The sequence below is a fragment of the Halichoeres trimaculatus genome, unplaced genomic scaffold, assembly GCF_033239565.1.
Source record: "Halichoeres trimaculatus isolate MK-OKI-2021-1 unplaced genomic scaffold, fHalTri1.1 fHalTri1_scaffold_24, whole genome shotgun sequence".
Taxonomy (NCBI): domain Eukaryota; kingdom Metazoa; phylum Chordata; class Actinopteri; order Labriformes; family Labridae; genus Halichoeres; species Halichoeres trimaculatus.
The window spans coordinates 1487734-1506667 of NW_027437202.1; the positions used below are offsets into that span (position 1 = coordinate 1487734).

Sequence of the window (18934 nt, forward strand, 5' to 3'; positions counted from 1 at the left end):
CCCAACCTGCATTTCCATTTGAAAGACACAAACACAGACTCTGAGAAGACAAAGACTTCCTGTTGATGCCCCTTTTCTCTCCAGCTGGAGTGTAACAAAAGCAGACTGTGTAAAATTAGTCCAGTGTTTCCTAAATCCTCTGTAGAGGATGTTTTTTTTCATTCGACAAATCCCTCAGCCCCGCCGCTGACATTTGATTAAGCCACACGGAAAACAATGTGGACATCACCGAATGTGACGCACGCCATTTAGACTCCGGAGAGCTCGTTTGTCATCCGTGTGTCTTTTCTTCATTTTTTTAATCAAAATCGGATTGGACTCCGCTGTATTCCCCCTAAGACGCTGTGTGGCGGAGTTTAATTATGATGTCACGCAGTTTGTTTTTCTGTTTTTCTACCCGAGCAGAGGAAGAAGAAGAAGAAAAGTGAAAGTAACAGGACACAGGAACAGCTTGATGTCTCCTCTCCTGCCACGAAAGGCCTCAAAGAAAGGAAGCCCACATACAATAATCTTCCTCCCAGTAAAATAGTTCACCATAATACCTCAATAGCTCTTCTCCTCTTCTCTTCCAAACACTTCTTTGAGCTCTGTCGCACTTATCCCCTGACCCTGAAAGCAAGACTCCGGCTTTGAAGCACTGCAAATAGCGCAATCCACTCCTAATGACACTATTCAATAGTCCATTGAACATTTTCCGCCAAACCTATTGCCCCCGTCTGCTGCTCGTTGGGATTTCTTAGCCTGGGTGTTTTTCTCGGTTGTGTTTTATGTTTCCACGGGGCTGATTCTATCATAAAAGATGGCTTTATCTTGCTTGAATTGGAAGGCAACAGCCAGAAGAAATGAGGCAGGAGTCAATAAGTGGCTTCCCATTATTCTTTTATTTTACAACCGCCGAAAATGATATGATTTCTCCGCTGAAACAAGTAAATTAATCAAGATGATAACTCCGTCCACGGCTGAGGAAATACATCTGCATTAATTGAAATTAATTCTAATTCCAGACGTCAAAGCCAAGTGAAGCCGTTCTTCAACAAGCAGATGGAAAGAAAACAGAAGTAATCAGCGATGAGGCCGTGGTCCATTTCGTCGCATGTTCCGTGAACATAATCTAGTTTTTACATATGATAATCCACACTGCAAGCACCACAGGAGATCAGTATGATAAAGGCAATTGCTTTTGGCGGCTCCAATCGAACCTCGTCCTTCACCTTGAGCTGAAAAACCAACACAATTTCCCATCTTTTATGAGGTCGCCACAAACAATCCAAGACCTCCTCAACCTGTGTGGTGGATTTTACTGCTTACCTTGGCTGAATGAAATCAGCCTTCCTGTATGCACACTTTAAATCGACTCCATCTAGGCACAAGCTATTCCAGTATGCATTCTCTCCCTCCCCTCCTTAGACAATACATTACTGTCAGGCTGCAAAATAGGACACAACTTTCTCAATTTACTCCACCGAGGTTTGGAGCCTTCCTCTGCAGAATTTCCTCCTTTTTTTCTCCTTCTCGCTCCTGACAATCAACACAAAAAAAGGTTTCTGATCTTTTATTCTTTTCTGTTCCTGCCACGTTCCCCAAAAGCTCTCGGGCGTGATAAATAAATGATCAAAATGTGAAGAGCGCTAACTGTTGACGTAAATCACCTCTTGTATTATTGAGCTTGATGTCGGAGGACTAAAGCTTTAATCAATACGGGTAGTTTCATCCATAGATAAATACAAAGCTTGATGATGAAACCTCAGGGGAGAGATAGAGGAGTCCCTTTAAATGATTCCTTTGAGCAAGTGTGAGATTGTGGTAGTGTATCCAGATTTTTGAAGCAATAGATTGTAGAAAATCAATAAAAGCTGCAAAGGCAGAGACGTCTCATGGGGGTTGCAAAGCTCTGCAACCACACCCAACAGCCTTCTCAGTCCAGCATTTTGTCTCTTGGAGTTGCTTGTTTTTGGTGCTCTTAAAATGATTTAACCCCGTTGTTCTTCCAATGACATGTGCCCTTTGGTCCCCTAGCAGAAACCTGAATCTGAGCTTTCTCCAAAAGGGCCTTGCCTTGCCCCTTGCCTTGCCCCTTGCCTTGCCCCTTGCCTTGCCCCTTGCCTTGTCCCTTGCCTTGCTCCAAAGGCAAGGATTGAGATCCGGGCTCTGAGAGGGCCACTCCAGAACCTTGATTTTAGTGTGTTTCAAAACATTAATGACTCAATTTGATGTATGTTTCCTGTCGTTATCTTGTTGGAAGACCCAGAAATCACCTAACCTTAAACCGGCATTAGGTGTCCTTAAAATGTTCCCCAAAACATCCACATACCTCTTTTTGTTATGGCCCCATGTGCCCAAGCAAGGTCTCCTGTCCCTGACGCTGCAAAACAGCCACACAGCATGACGCTTCACCACCATGTTTCACTGTGGGGATGAGGGATGGGTACCCAATTAGGTACTTTTATAGGTACTGACCAAATCCTGTCAAAAGTACCAGGTACCGATTCACATAAAATCAAAAGGTACTATGTTTAAGTACCTAAATGCATCTTTGTGACTGTGAGGGAGTGGAAGAGTAGGTCATTTTCCATGTTGGACATGATCACAGGGTTATAAGGTTATATACTGAAGAAAAAATATGTTAAATTAAAAAAAAAAACATTTTGTTATTAAACAGATAGATATTTTTTACCACATTAACACAAAAAAATACCACAAATTGGTACGGTTGAGTACTGATACTGATTGCCAGGTACCGGGCATCAGTGCCGTATCGTTTCAAATGTAAAAGGTACCCATCCCTGATAGAGACAGTATTTTTAGAGCAGGGGTGGCCAACCTGTGGCTCAGGGGCCGCATGTGGCTCTTCACCTTTTGGTGTGTGGCTCTTTGATCCATTGATAAAAAATATATATAAAGTAATGAGTAGCAGTGTGCTGATCAATCTAAACTATATATATATGGATCCCAACGTTGGGACCAGTTGGGATTGATACTTAAGTTTCAGTTTCTCTTCTCCAGTACGAATTCAAATACACTTAAAAACACAATGTACCTTGCTTTGAAAATTGGAAATGTATTGATTTTCATTTTATGTCATTTGTTTATGTGTGAGAGGAAATGTTTTTGAAGACCCTGTGCGTGATGTGGCTCTCTGTAGAACCATGATCATTTTTGTGGCTTTTGGTCTCTGACTGGTTGGCCACCCCTGTTCTAGAGGATGAAGGCCACACCCTGTCCTTGCCAAATAAAAACACCATCCATATACCCTAACAGGTCAAGTTTTGTTTCATCAGACCAAAAATACAGACTTCCAAAACTAGCCCTTGTGTTTCAGGCTGTCTCTCGCAAAGGTAGTTAGGTTGACTTTAATGTATACTTCATGTCAGTGTCTTGTTGGAAGACCCAGTGACGACCTAACCCAAGACTGGCAGTAGATGTTTGGTTTTTATCCTTCAAAACATCCACGCTATCCTTTTTTTTTTTTTTTTTGCATGGTCCCATGCACCCAAACATAGGTTACCTGTCCCTGATGCTGCAAAACAGCCCCACAGCATTATGCTTCACCACCATGCTTCAATGTGGGAACAAAAATTTTACGGTTGCCAAATAAAAACTGCATCCATATACTGTAATATCTCAAGTTTATTATCATGAGAGACTTCCAAAACTCAGCCTTGTGTGTCAGACTGCGTCCTACAAAGATTTAAGAGCAACTTGAGAGTATTTCATTCATTCTAGTGGTCAAGTGATTGCGCACATTTCAAACCTAGTTCATTCACAAGAGCTCACAAAATCACATGGGGGCGAATAATTTAGTCTTTAACTGTAGTAACCGATTCCCTCAAGCTTGGCTCACTCAAATTCAGCCGATTCAAATGCTTGCAAAACCCGCTTTGTCCCCAAGTGACAACAAACAGGAGCCACTGTTTGGCCTTCTAAGTCAGGGCTTAGTGTTTGGCTTCCTCAGGATTGCTGCAATCCTGGTCACAAACATGTGTACAGGAGGACTATCTTCTCATTAGGAGAGCTCACTCCTCGTTGCTCAGACTTTGCTGGAATAAATACTTGTGACAAATCTAAGCAGAAGTAGATCATCTGAGCTCAGGTTGTGAAAGCTTTCAGTTAGTTATTTGATGGATAGCTGACATCTTTTCAAACAGTATCACAAGCTCATTCTCTCTTCAGACCTCTTTATTTCCTCAATAGCTCTAACCTTCAGAATAAGAAGCTGCACTTTCTGCTGTGACAGCCTGTCTTTGATGTGAATCCACTCAATAGATCACGTTTTGACTTTGCACAGGCACAGGGAGTAGCTGGAGTCTTGGTTTAGAGCTAAAACTTGTAAATGTTGTGTAGCACACAGCTGAGATCTGAGTGACTACATGTTAAAGCTCAGAGGCACTGACACAGCAGCCCTTTTGGAGTGAGGAGGTACAGGTAAACATGCCATCAGTGTTTCTTTCAGTCGTTTCAAAAGGCTTTGACTCATCCTGTTTCTTCTTATCTTATGATTCATAGTGAAAGAAAAAGCTTTCATCTGAGCCAAGATCACCTGCCGCGCCAAGACCCAGCTGCACCATCCTCACAATTATTCCTCCAGTGCAAAAGGGCAAAAGCTTCGAACTGCCGGACCTGCTAATGACTCAAACTAGTAAGACTCAGGCAAGTTTTCCCTTTTCATAAATGTGTTTTGATTTCATCAGCACAGCTGAGCTCGTGCAGACGGCTCAGAGATGAGAAGTCAGACAGTGACCCTGGCAACTGCCAGCCAAAGTTCAGCTTGTGTGGGAAACAGACTAACTAAAGAAATCACTTTGAACAAAAAAAAAAACTCCCTTTCACAGACTCCTACAGCACTGCACTTGCTCCACTTTTGATAAGATGCTGTATGGATTTAATTGTAGGGATGAATCAAAGCGTGTGACAGGGTGATGTTCTGGCTGCGGCTCACAGAGATATGCAGCCACAGAAAAGTTAAAGTTAGGTTTTTAAAGTCACAGAACAGCAGGGCCACTAGAATATCATAAGAGTCATTTTTGTGCTGATTAACTTTGATCCGCCCCATTTTCAGAAGGCCTGTTAGTCAGAAGACCTTCAAGTCAGCAGGCCCGTTAGCCAGGAGGCTCTTTAGTCATAGGACCCATTCGTCAGAAGGCCTTTTCGTTACTTTCTGTCAGAAAGTCTGTAAGTCAGGAGGCCCTTTAGTCAGAAGCCTCATTACTCAGAAGGCCCATAAGTAAAAACACCTGTTCGCCAAGAACAGAAGGCCTGTAAGCCAAAACATTAGAAGACATGTTAGTCAGAAAGTGTGTTTGCCAGGAAGCCCATTAGTCAGAAGACTTACTAGTCAGAAGGCCCACTAGGAAAAAGGCCCTTTAGTCATAAGGCCCGTTTATCAGAAGGCCCTTCAGTTGTATGGCCTGTTAGTCAGAAGGCCTTTTAGCCAAAATATCAGAAGGCATGTTAGTCAGAAGACCCTTTTGTCGAAAGCCTCATTACTCGGAAGGCCCATAAGTAAGAACGCCTGTTCACCAAAAACAAAAACAGAAGGCCCATTAGTCAGAAGACTTACTAGTAAAAAGGCCCTTTAGCCAGAAGGCCCTTTGTTCAGACAGCTCACTAGTAAGAAGGCCTATTAGTCAAAAAAAAAAAATCAGAAGGCCTATTAGTCAAAAAAAAAAAAAAAAAAAAAAAAAAATCAGAAGGCCTATTAGTCAGAAAATTAATTTGGTTCAAGTTGATACTCCAAAATCAAAACTAATTTTCTGACTAACAGGCCTTCTGATTTCTTGAATAACACATCCGACCTAATTACACTAGATCCAACCTATTTTCAGAAAGCCTGTTAGTCAGGAGGCCTTTAAGCAAGAGGGCCCATTAGTAAGAAGACCCACTAGGGAAAAGGCCCCTCGGTCAGAACAGCAGAGGGCCCATTAGTCAGAATTAGTTTGGATTTAGTTGGCATTCTTAAATCAAAACTTATTTTCTGACTAACAGGCCTTCTGAAAGTGTTTTCTTTGACTCTGTTTAGACAAGAATCAGGGTAAAGTAAGGCGACTGTTATATAAAAGGTCTCCATAAAGTGTTACTGTAAAACATTCGGACACATCCCCCTCCTCCCTGTCCACTGCTATTTGCCAGTGAGTGAACAAAATGTCAGAAGAGTCCACCTGGAGAGCAGCGGGCAGATGGAGAGGAGTCTCTGCTGGAGCTCAAACCCTCTTGACAGTGTAAGAGTTCAGGAGGCTCGCACAAAACGCCTGGAGGGAACTGAACAGAAGCCCAGGAAAAAAAAGAAAAAATCAGCAGATCAAGACCGGGGTATCTGCTCTGAGGTGCAGCTCTGTGGAAGAGGAAGGGGAGGGCTTTTTAAGGCTTGTGTTTAAATCCTGAAGTTTGTTGGTTTTGGGGACGTAAAGGAGGAAACAGTGTGGTGTTCATCTTTAGAGAGAGGTATGGAGCCTATAGAGACGTCTTCAATGCAGAGGGAAGAAAAGATGCAGAGCACACGGTGACCTAGTTGGATGGTGGATCTCTAAGGTATTATTTGGAAGATCCGTTGGGATGTACTGTATGTGGCAGGAAGAGAATTGACTTAATCGTGGAATCATTGGTATCTGCTTTAACAGCCCCTAATTTCACAATCTCAACACTTCCTGTATCGATCCATTGCAGCTCTCTAAGTTCCCAAGTTCTTGATCCTCAAGATCCAAACATGCCGATCAATATTTCTTCCGACTTCATATCATCTTCCTACATCTAGACCCTGCTATTTCTATTCTTTAACTGCTCCCTGTTGGTGGTCTTGCAGGCATAGATGTTCTTTTTCCAATTATATACTCAGGAGGGGAGTCAGTCAGGGCTCAGGTCAAGTTGGGTAGGTTTGCAGCCCTTAAGGGCTTGTTATGGATCTCAGACTCATCTCTGTGAGCCGTCTTAACTCTCGCACACTTTCGACCTTTCCATCCAACGCAGCTTGTGCTGCAGGACGTTATGGGTGCAGAAGGGTTGGGAGTGTAACTCCTATTTATTTTTTCCCCCAGCGCTGCATTTATGTTGACAGTTAATTTAAGCGGATCAAGGTGTCCATTGCCTTGTCTAAAGCAAAGGCTTAGTATGACAAATAGCAGGGCAGTAAACTCTAAAGTCTATTCCTTCAGCCGCTCGGCCCACTCTCTGTCTGCAGAGATTAACCTTTCCGACTCCTGTGACACAGCTTTCTATTATTTCCATACTCGGCCTTGGAGCCGGACGAGCACAGCCTGCTTCACAGGAACCTGACAAACGTTTACCAAAAAGGAAGGAGATGTAAAGAGAGCGAAGGAGGATGACTGCTGTCGTGTTCAGAAGCACTTCAGTGGATCAATTAAGGCGGCTTTCTTTGACAGCTGTGCGCTGTATCTTCTAGAAAGAGGGAGTACGACCTGAGCTGACATCTCTCCAGCTCTGTGTTGTGTTTCTGCGGCAGCTGCAGCTTCCAACTTTAAAGACTGAAACATTCAAGACATCGTTATGAAACTGAAACAGAACGTATGATGCAGTTGCTTTTATGATTCTGTGAAATAAACAGCCTATATGAAGTGAAAATTCTCTTCAAGCCGAGCGATCCTCCACAAACCCAGCCAGCTCACCTAATCACCAGCTCTCAGCCCTGGCCTTGATTTTTATGGGAGACAAAAGTGCTTGTTGCACCGTGGCCTTTTCACTGCCAGAGTGTTTAAAACAGGGCGCCGGCATAATCAGTTTGCAGTCCAGTCCAGCCGAAGATAATTAGGAGGAGTGTTATAGGGGCTGTATTGTGCAGCTCTGATGGCTCCTTGCTGAGCCTGGAGAGGACTAACCACTGAATCAGCATGTCGCTGTCACTATGTAATGCCACATTATGTCTGTGTAATGGGGGACGCTTTGGGGAAAATACCCAATGATCTCGTTCTGGAAACAGAAGGTTTGGGGGATCCTCACAGCAGAGATGCAGTTTGATTATCAGGGATGGAGTTTTTCTTCTACCAGGTTAAACAGCCTCGCTGCACTGGTTTTACTGTTTATTGTTTGTTTTTAAAGCTCTTAATGGCCTAGCTCCCTCTACCTGACCGAGCCAATCAAAGTTGAGTGGACATCTGGTGAACTCTTGATTTATGTTATTCCATCTATTTTATATATTATATATTTGCACTGTTTTATGATCAAACCAGTTGGGTTGAGCTAGCAATGGCCTTTAAATAAAGACACTCACTGCTCACACATTCCTGCATTAGAGAGATGAACACGTGTAAATCATTGAGTATACTCTGGCTGCAATCACAGACTCTACTCCAGCACAGCTTTTAAATATACAGAGAGTGTCAGCTAGAATCCCAGAGTCCTCACACAGGTCAGGCACACAGTAAGGAGCGGATGACACACAAAGGAAATAAGGGGATGACTAAAGTCGCCTTCGGCTGGTTCATTTCTAATCATTATTCTTGGAGCGAGCTGGGGTGAAGACGGTGTGACAACTCCCTGAGTTCATTGTGTGCTCAGGGCCCAGGAGCAGTTTGACAACAGTGGTGTGCAAAGGGTGGTGGTATGGGGGGGGGTTGCCCCCTTGGTGACCCACCTTTGTTTAAAAACATGCGTTAAATTGCTCCCTGGGGTGCCAAAACGGGTAGTAAAAAGCACACTTGGGTTGAAAAAAATACACTAAACTGCCTTCTTGGCTGGTTAAAACATGACAAACTGCGCTCTTGGGAGAGAAAAACTGGAGCTCAAGTGCTGTCTTGGTTAATGAAATACATCTACCCTCTTGGAAAGCAAAATCAAAGCTAAAGTGCTCTCTTCGGTTGAAAAACCTGTGCCAAGGTGCCCTCTTGAGCAGAAAAGTGGTGCTAAAGTGCCCTCTTGGGAGGCAAAATGGTGCTACTGTGCCTTCTTAGGTAAAATTATCAAACTAAATTGCCCCATTGGCTGGTTAAAACATGAATAAAGCTCTCTTGGCATCCAAAAATGCAATACAGTGCCCTCTTGGGAGGCAGCAATTTGGGCCAGTAAGCCCTTTTTGGAGGCAAACATGTGCCTAAGTGTCCTTTTGGGAGGCAATAACCTGCTAATGGATGACCTTCTTGGATGGCAATTACTTGCTAAAGTGACCTCTAGCGGGGCAAAAACATGCTTAAGGATTCTCTTTAGAGGCAAAAGCATGCTAAAGTGTCCTTTTGAGTTGTAAAACTGGTGCTAAAGTGCCCTCTTTGGGAGGCAAAATGGTGCTTATGTGCCTTCTTAGGTAAAATAATCAAACTAACTGCCCCCTTGGCTTGTTAAAACAAAATAAACTGCTTTCTCAGGGGGCAAAAATTGCATTACAGTGCCCTCTTGGGAGGCAGCAATTTGAGCTAATAAGCCCTTTCTGGAGGCAAACACGTGCTGAGGGCCTTCTTTGGAGGCAAAAATGCGCTGAAGTGTCCTCTTGGGAGGCAATGACTTGCTAAAGAAACATCCTTAAAGCCCCTCTCTAAAGGCAAAACATGCTAAAGTGTTCTCTGGGGTTGTACAACCGGTATTAAAGTGCCTTCTTGGGAGGCAAAAATGTGCTAATGTGACTTATTTGTTAAAGTAAACACACTAAACTGCCTCCTTGGCTGGTTAAAACAAAGTAAACTGCTCTCTTAGCAGGCAAAAACCCATGAGAGTGCCCTCTTGGGAGGCAGCAATTTGAGCTAGCAAGCACTTTTGGGAAGCAAACACGCGCTAAAGGGCCTTCTTTGAAGGCAATGTTGTGCTAAAGTGCTCTCTTGGAAGGCAAAAACTTGTATACATGTGTTTTTTAACCATTACTTCCCTTCAAAAAGTCTGTGCACACCCCTGGTCCTGAGCTCACTGTATGCTTAGGATTCATTGTATAAAACGTTTTAGAATTCAAAGGTTGAGTCACACAGGGAGCTCTCAGAGTTATCTTCTTCCAACAGGAAATCTGAATTCTAATCTTTAAATCTTGTGCATGCTGCGTGATGTGTTGCATAACTGCGTTATTGCCGCACATTTAGAGTCCCGACACAACACCGGGCGCCACACGCTGCTGCTGCTTTTGTGTTCCGTTTGTGACATTTTGTGCCGCTAATGTGCAAAGTTCCCGAGTGCAGCATTAACACGGTGCTGCAGACGTAGCATCTGCTCCCCACTCTCTGCTCGTGTGTGGGCGGCTGTTTGTCTTTCACTTCTTTGTAGAAAAAAAAAAAAAAAAAAAGAGAAAGCTTGAATGTGCTGCTTCAAATTAACTGATCAGCCGTCTTATCCTTCACCGTGATGGTTGCACTTCAAAGACTCTTGCTTCTGGCAGCCCCGTCCTCAGACTGCACTGCGTGCTAACAAAGAGGGCTGCCTCCCTCCTGGCCTTTTAGGACTTTTAGTCCACCTTCAAAACTGTGGAGCAGCAGATGTGTCTCCCTGCCCTTGCTGACTTTTAGATATCAGGTTCTCTGGTCTTACATTTCCCCCCCTGAAATCAGAAATGCAGCACAGTCTGCGCCTCACTCCCCTGGGATGCTTCCTGTACTCTTCCCTCTGCATCAGTAGGTGTCTTTGCTCTGTCACACACACCGCATCTCCTCTTGTCCCCACAGTCTACTTTTCCGTCATCCCCCCCTCCCCTCACACACACAGGTCTGCCTCTCTGCTTGACTAGTTGACAGATCAAGTTGGATGTCTGCCTGCCGCTTTAAGCTTATCACTGCTGACAACAACATAGTGAATCCTGCCCAGTCCACTAAGCATCTCGGTGTGATCCCTGGCAGCAATTTTGCCATATGAAGCTATCACTGCAGCCACAGAAGCCTCACGCATATTTGTGCTCTTAAAACAGCGCTAACACCAGGTTATTGACTCACACACTCATTTCTGAACAGCTCTTCGTCTGCAGCCTGGTGGGGAATCATGATTTGTGGAGCTATGGGTGGTCAAAAAAGACTTTTCACACAAGAAAAAAAAAAAAAAAGGATAACTATGATAATTCTTAAACACATAACTGATGTAAACATTGATCCTAGAATTAATGAGGCCGATTTTGGGCTAAGAGGGTTTAAGCTTTGCTGACTGTCCAGTGGCGTGCAGAGAGCCTTTGAATGGGTGAAATGCAAAAAAGGCACAAACCACACCTTCCTTCCACTGAAAAAGGCACAACATTCCATATGTTTTTTTTTTTTTTTTTTCGAGGGCATATATACAAATGTTTGGTTCCCATGAAGGCGGTTTAGTATGTTTTTCCAACCAGGAGGGCACTTGAGTGCTCATTTTGACTCCCAAGAGGGAACTCTGTCAAATTTTGGCACCAAAGAGGGCACTTTAGCACAAACTTTAACTCTAAATGGGGACATTAGAGCGCGTTCTAGCTCCCAAAGGGCACCTTAGCACCAGTTTTGACTCAAGTGTGCATGTAAGTGTGCATTTTGGCTCCCAAGAGGGCACGCTACTCACACTTGGCTCCCAGAAGGGCACTTAAGCACATGTTTTTGATTTAAAAGAGCATGTTAGTGTGCATTTTGGCTTTAAGAAGGGCACGCTACACATGCTCAGCTCCTACGAAAGAAATCTAGCACAAGTCTTGACTAAAGAGGGCATGCTAGGGTGCATTTTGACTCCCTTAAGGACCCGCTTTGCTCATTTTGGCTCTTACGATGGCACTTTGGTGCATGTTCCGACTCAAGAGGGCATTTAGGCCTTCATTGTAGCTCCCAAGAAGAAACTTTAATGCAAGTTTTTACTCAATTGAGCATTGAAGTGTGCATTTTGGCCTCCAAAACGGCACACTTCACATGCTCAGCTCCTTGGAAAGCACTTTAGCACAGGTCTTGACTCAAGAGGGCATGTTAGAGTGCATTTTGGCTCCCAAAAGGACCCACTTTGCTCATTTGGGCTCTTAAGAGCTTACTTTTGCGCATGTTCTGACTCAAGAGGGCATTTTGGCAGTCATTTTGGCTCCCAAGAGGAAACTTTAATGTAAGTTTTGACTCAAGGTGGCATGTGAGTGCACATTTTGGCTCCCAAGAGGGCTTGCTACACAACCTTGGCTCCTGTGAGGGCTTTTTAGGGCATGGTCTGACTCAAGAGGGCATTTAGAGCTCATTTTGGCTCCCAGGAGTGCACTTTAGCACAAGTTTCGACTCAAATGAGTATGTTGGTGTGTATATTGGCTTCCAAAACGGCACACTTCACATGCTCAGCTCCTCGGAAAGCACTTTGGCACGGTTCTTAACTCAAAAGAACCCACTTTGCTCATTTGGGCTCTTAAGGGTTCACTTTAGCGCATGTTCTGACTCAAGAGGGCATTTTGGCATTCATTTTGGCTCCCAAAAGTGCACTTTAGTGTGAGTTCTTACAAAAGAGGGCACTTTAGCATGTTTTGAGGCATGAGGGTACTAAATTACCCATTTTGGCTCCTTGCAGGGCAGTTAACACGTTTTGGCTCCCATGAGGACCCTTTAGTGCATGTTTTTTTAATCACTTTGGCCATGGAGTACAGATTGCCGAGTGGTCAAGGTAGCGCTCCATGAGCGCCCCCCCCCCCACTCTTCCTGCATGTCACTCCCCACTCTTATCCTGTTTCCTGCTATGTTCTCCTCTCTGATTAAAGGCATAAAAAACCCCACTCTGAATAAATAAATAAATAAATAAAAAAACAATTGGGCTATTATGGGGAGCAGCCACCCCTCTCCCCCATTATGTGAACACCACTGCTCCTGTCTGTCTTATCCTTTAAACGTCTTAAATCCTGGAGCTACACGTGGTCTTAAATTTCTAAAGCTCCCCCAAATTTCACAATGCCTACCTCCCCTCGCAGCCTGCTTTGCCCCGTGTTTCATCACATGGAGGCTGATGTGAGTTTACAAAGCCATAAAGGGAACGCCTGTAGCCTACCATACCACCCATCGCCCTCATTATACTGAGCCCTCATCTCTGCTATGTAAAAACCTGGACTTTCTCCCACTAAGCCTTGGCTTCCCTTTCCTTCCTTCTGACTTGCGAATAATGAAAGTTGGAGCCGACTTTTTAGGAAAAACAGTCACTCTCTGCTCTCCCTGCATAAGCTAGAAACTAATCTCTTTACAAAACACTCAACATTTTATGTATTTCTTCCTCTACTGTGCCAAGCTAATTGAAGACCACTGCAGTGGCTCTCCACGGCTCCTTTAATTATTCTGTGATTTTTCAGCCCTTCCTCATTTTCCATTTAGCCCTCAAGCATCCTTAGGAAAACTACCACATTTATCTCTTTTTATATGCATTTTTACCACAGCTCTGCAGCCAAACTCTGCTATATCCTCGTACATGTGGGATGTGCTCTTGAGCTGAACCGTGAGGCTAACAGCCACCTGGTGCTAAAGCACTGCACAGGCTGCAGGAAGAGGAACAGTAGGGGAGGAGGAGATAAAGACAATACAGGCCGATGAAAAGAAATGAAAGAAAAACAGTCCTTCCATCGATTGTCATAGGGACTGTGGGAGCGCTACCTAACAAGATGGATGAGCTCCCTGCATTGGCCAGGACGCAAGCTAGTGGGACTCTAATGTTCACTGAGATGTGGCTTAAGCCTGAGCTCCTGCGCTGGCCTCTGCAGGGAGCTTTCCATTCGAGCGAGCAGAGAGGGGGAAATAAGACGAGAAGAAGCAGACAGAAAACAGCTTTTGCCATTTTTATTCCATCTTGACGGTATAATTCAGGCTGTGTTACATATTTCTCAAGCGCTGATACTGTCTCCGCAGGTTGAGCCGCCTCTCCTGCTCCTATCAGCCGAGCTGGAGCTGTTACATCACCCGCTGAGATCATGTTGGATCAAGACGTAGCCTTATCCGTCAGTTTCCCGCTTCAAAGCTTGACAGGTAAGCCAAGCGTCGAGCTGCAGCACATTAACCTGGGAAGTCTGTGTTTTGAATACACTATGACAGCTGTACAGTGCGTTTTCCATCACTGTTCACTTTCTGACACATGACTGTTTTTTTAATTCGCCACCAGATCCCAAACCCTCACCTTTTTGACTGGCCTCTTCTCTTGATGGATCCGCAAGTCCTCAACAAGTGATGCTCGAAAACCAAATCCACAACTTAATCCTCAGGAAGGAGCGCTGCAGGCTAATTCCAGCTCACTAACTGACGCTAACCCTTCCTGTTACTGGAGTGTCCATGTGAGACGCCTTGCCAGAGTGACAGCAGGTGGCATCTCACCCATTCAGCGGAGGGAACCATTGGCAGCCACTTGCCCTCTTTCCAATTCCTGGGATTAGGAAGCGTGGGATGTTGCTGCTCCATCTGGGCTGGGCTTAGCAACTGTCAACAAAAAGACCACCAGACGCTTGCACAGCTTTGTCCTGTGAGCCGCCCTCCAAAGGGACACGGATACACCCGTTCCCCATTGCTCGTCACCTTTGCACTTGCCTTTTAGTCTCTCTTGAGATGTTGAAAGATTGCCAGTAGGAAACATAGATGTAGAACACATAGATGTAGCCTCTTTGACGTCACCCAAGCAGAGCAGTGGAGGTTGCTGCCAAACAAAGTCTGATTGCAAGAAAGGAAATGGTAAAATGAACTATTGTAACCTTTCCCCAGAGGTAATGTTCGATCCAGGTCTTCTCCAACGTAGCATGATGCGTAGATTGTTATTAATGGTCCCATTTGGGTGAAAGCAGTACAAAAAGCAGCATTTGCACTTCTGTCGTCCTTCTTACAACCACTACCAAAAAAACCCCAAAGGCTTCAACCAGGATCCCAAACCAACAAGTAATTGTACAAATTCTGGCACCTTCTTTCTCTCATTCTCATCAAGATACCTTTTCATCCTTTCATCATTTTATACAGCAGGCAGTTGATCTTGCGGCCCAAGACAACCATTTTAAACCCGCTCATATAAATCAGTTATATCTGTTCAGAGAGATTTTGTAAGAAGCCCTTATTTTTATTGCATCAGCACATAAAGGATTGTGAAATAATATTTCAGACACAGCTCTTTGGTGGAATAAAATGGACTGCCCTATGCAGTCACAGTCATTACTGTATGTAAGTAATAAATGGTGTCGACCTTTTGCTTTAGTAAATGACTGAGCCCAAACAATATAAGATAAAAACAACACACAGAGCTGAGAGGAATCCTAATGCCACTGTTTCCTCTCCGTCCTCTCCTGTTCAGATGCTGTCTACGGCTTTCACAGAGCCGCTGCTGCTCATTCTCATTCGGCTCACAATCAGCGTCCACATTGACAATACGCTGTTCAGTGAGTAATGACATGCATTGGCTCAACATCAATTTTGAGCTCTTTGGTATTTTTCTCTGTTCACCCTGGGCCCTGGAAGAGACAAGCAACAGTGGAACCTATTAACATGAGGATGATTAATGTGGCCGGACGAACCCGCTTCTGTAAATCATTCTTAAAAGTTGATGCAAAGGACGCTGTGTAATTACATGATCACAAATGACCCTGACAAAATAGTCATGGGAGTGCATTGGAGATGGTATTTAATGTTGATTTATGGCGCTGTGTTAGGGGTGCTCATCCTGCTCCTGATTTATGGGTGAGACTTTTGGAAGACCCCTGTTTTTAATGTGGGCCAGGTACATGTTTCGTGTTTCATCACAGATATGTTTGCTAATCTGAATCAGGATGCTTTGGTGCATTTAAAGAAGCTGAACTACAACTCTTTCCCTGTAGAAACGATGTGTATCAAGGGTTGTGTGTACAGAGTTTTTGAAGGACTAAGGCAAGTTGAAAAAAAGGTTTGACCTCCCAAAAAGCAGTTTATCACATTTTAAGAAAGGGGGTTTAGCATGTGCTTTGATTCCCAGGGGAGCCCTCCAGTTTGGCAAGTCTTACCAACCAAAAGGGCACTTTAGCACATTTTGGCTCCCAACAGGGCACTGCAGCTTGTGTCTTTGGTGTTTTTTGGCTCCCAAAAATGCCTTTCAGTTTGGCATGTCTGACCAACCAGGAGGGCACTTAAGCGAGTGTTTTGGCTCCCATAAGTCCCCACTTGGTGCACATTTTGGCTCCCAACTGGGTACTGCAGCATGTGTTTTGGCCCCCCCAGAGGCCCTTTACTGCACATTTTGGCTCCCTAGAGGAAACTTAAAAATGAGTTTTGGCCTCCCACTTGGTGCACATTTTGGCTCCCAACAGGACACTACAGCATGTGTTTTGGCCCCCACAGGGGCCCTTTAGTGCACATTTTGGCTTCCAAGAAGAAACTGTAAAATGAGTTTTGACTCCCTCTGTAGTGCACATTTTGGCTCCCAAGATGAAAACAAAGAATGATTTTTGGCTCCCACAAAGACCCTTCAGTGCACATTTTGGCTCCTAAGAGGGACTTTGAGCATGTCTTTTGGCTTCCAAAAGGGACCTTGAACACATATTTGCTACCTAAAGGGCCCCTTAGTTTGACATTTCTTATCAATCATGAAGGCACTTAAATGCACATTTTGCCTCTTATGAGGGAACTTAAGCATGCCCCACATTACCGGCCCCTTAGTGAAGATTTGGTTCCCAAAAAGGTCCTTTAGAGTGCACCTTGGCTCCCAAAACGACACTAAAGCACATGTTTTGGCCTCCAAGAGGACACTTTAGCCTGCATTTTGGCGCCCATGGAGGCACTGTAGTATGCATTGTCGTTCCCAAAAAGGCACTTAAGGCTGTGTTCTTCACACATTTGTGTGTCAAATATGACATATATGTTGGTTATGAAGGTGTAGCACACTCTAGAACATGGTTTTTATATTTAACATGTATTTTATCACTTTTTTGTTTTACTTCCAACAGAATGATGCAAATTTTGAGCCGTTTCCATGAAAAAACTCTCACTGATTTGTACCTAACTAGCAGTACTTTTCTGCCCAGAGCCTCTGACCAAGCTGCCATATTTGATGAGTCTGAACTGAGAACATGCTGTGCCACCAATATCATTCATCAAAAGCCATCAACTGCTGGTGGCTTGGGGGTAAAAGGCCTCTGCTGGCTGCCAGGCGGTGTGTCACTGGCTCTGTTTTGGGTGGGCTCACACCAGAGACCTTGAGATTCAATTTCCCATTTGTATCCAGAGGCGGTCTCAAATCACTGGCCGGATCGTACGAAGGACACAGCCCGTTGAGGTACTTTCCTCATAAATCCTCAAGGCCAGGGTGACCTCTTGCCTCCACCCAAAATGACATGGTCAGGCCTGTCAGACTTAAACTAATGATTCCTCTAAGGGTTCTTATTTACTCATACTGTTAACCATGCAACAAGCAAATCACTGAGTTTTATGGATCATCTCAGACACGTGATATCCTGTTTGATATAAACATTTCCACTCTGCTAACAGGACCAAACTTTGTTGCTCAGTGCCTCCATTACTCACACTGGGCAGCAGCACTTTCATTGGTCTGCTTAAAGGGCTATTAAACCAGTGATGATTGAACGCCTAAGTGCAAATATCTGGAAAATAGAACACCTGCACGTGATACTTCTTGGCTTTATGGGTTGGGAGCAACTGCCTGACTGCATCATTAATTAACTGGCCGCTGCTCAATGGATTATTGGATACTAATGGCTTCAAAGATTCACTGCTGTCCTCCCAAGTTTGAACAAAGGAGGCTCTTCAAACTTAACACCGGGAAAGACGACTTAGCTCGACGGATCCAGCCTTCAAACACGTGCCTCATGTGCACAACTCTGAGGAATTTAAAGACAGACTTATTGACTGACTGGAAGATTGGCAGACGCACGGCGCATCAGAAAAGCTCACAGAAATTGAGACAGAAAAATCAAAGCCAGTTACCGACAGAAAAGCCAGACAAACTAAAAATGATTGGCAGGCCGCAAAACCAGCAACCAGACTTCCGCTTAAGGTTCTTAATAGAATCCAGCTGATAGGATACAGGTTTTAACGGATATGTGAGGATGCATGGAGGCTCTGATAACCGGCCGGTCAGCTTCAGCTTCATCACAGGCTCAGAAGTTGTAAAGGAAGAGGGAATAAAGGAAGTGTTCTGCCTGGATTGAGCTGTTTATCAGAGGGAAATGGTGAATCTCTTGGCAGAGTGACAGAAGAGGGAGTGAAAGTAAAAAAAATAAAAATAAAAAAAAACTGAGAGAGAAAATAAGAAGCTGAATCAATAAGTGCTATTGTCACATGTCAAGCTTGCCTGGGTTTTCGTGAAGTTGCAACAGAGCGGCTGACTTTTAACCGCTGTATCAGAAACAGACGTCTGTGACAGGGACATGCAGCGGCTCTGAGCTGCTTTCATACGTTTGCTGTAGCGTGGGGTGACATTTAGCGCGGCGAATGTGGCCTTTGCAGTGTCGCCTCACTTAATCTAAGTGCTGCTTAAATACTTCCTTATCTCATCCAGGTGTATAATTAAGTGGAAGTAATAAAGGCTGCATATTTAAATAGAGCACTTTATTATGTGGCGGTAATATAATGCAAGCAAGGCGATCTTGATGTTAAAAAAACACCAAATTAAAGCGTTTTGACCTGTTTTTCCTCTTTAAGGAGTCATAATTTGAGTTTGACCCTAACAGGAAGCTCAGAAACTACCCAGATTTAAAGGTGTGAGAGCTAAAGAGGTTTCCTCCGCTGTCTGCAGGAACACATGTCACTGTTATCTGCAAAGCCAAACCTGCTGCAAGACAACACCATGCTCGAACATTTCATCCAGCCAGGCTTTACATTCTGACCTCTCCCTGTGAAATGTTTAAAGTGCAGCCATCACATACTCCTGAGAAACCCTGGCACTCCAGGCGAAACCAGGAGACATCAAAGTGTCTTTATTTGGTCGACCCACTCCTTTGAAAGGCACAACATGCCCACAGCGCCCTCCACATCACACGCGCTCACATGATGGGTTTGCTGTCAACAAACTCATGATGTAACATGCAAGGTTACACGTCTAAGTTACAGGCTTTACTGGCGGTTTACCTTCAGACCCAGTCACCTTTCAAGTCCTGAGTCTCCTCTAA

General features: G+C 44.3%; 1 long non-coding RNA gene across 1 annotated transcript in view; it reads left to right on the forward strand.

Annotated features, from left to right (window-relative positions):
* LOC141786195 (uncharacterized) overlaps positions 1-18052 on the forward strand; it is a 137622-nt gene extending 119570 nt beyond the window's left edge. The window contains exons 2-4 of the long non-coding RNA XR_012597641.1: positions 4504-4647; positions 13716-13832; positions 13966-18052. This is a non-coding gene — a long non-coding RNA (uncharacterized LOC141786195). The remainder of the gene's footprint in view (positions 1-4503; positions 4648-13715; positions 13833-13965) is intronic.
* The last annotated feature ends 882 nt before the right edge of the window (positions 18053-18934 follow it).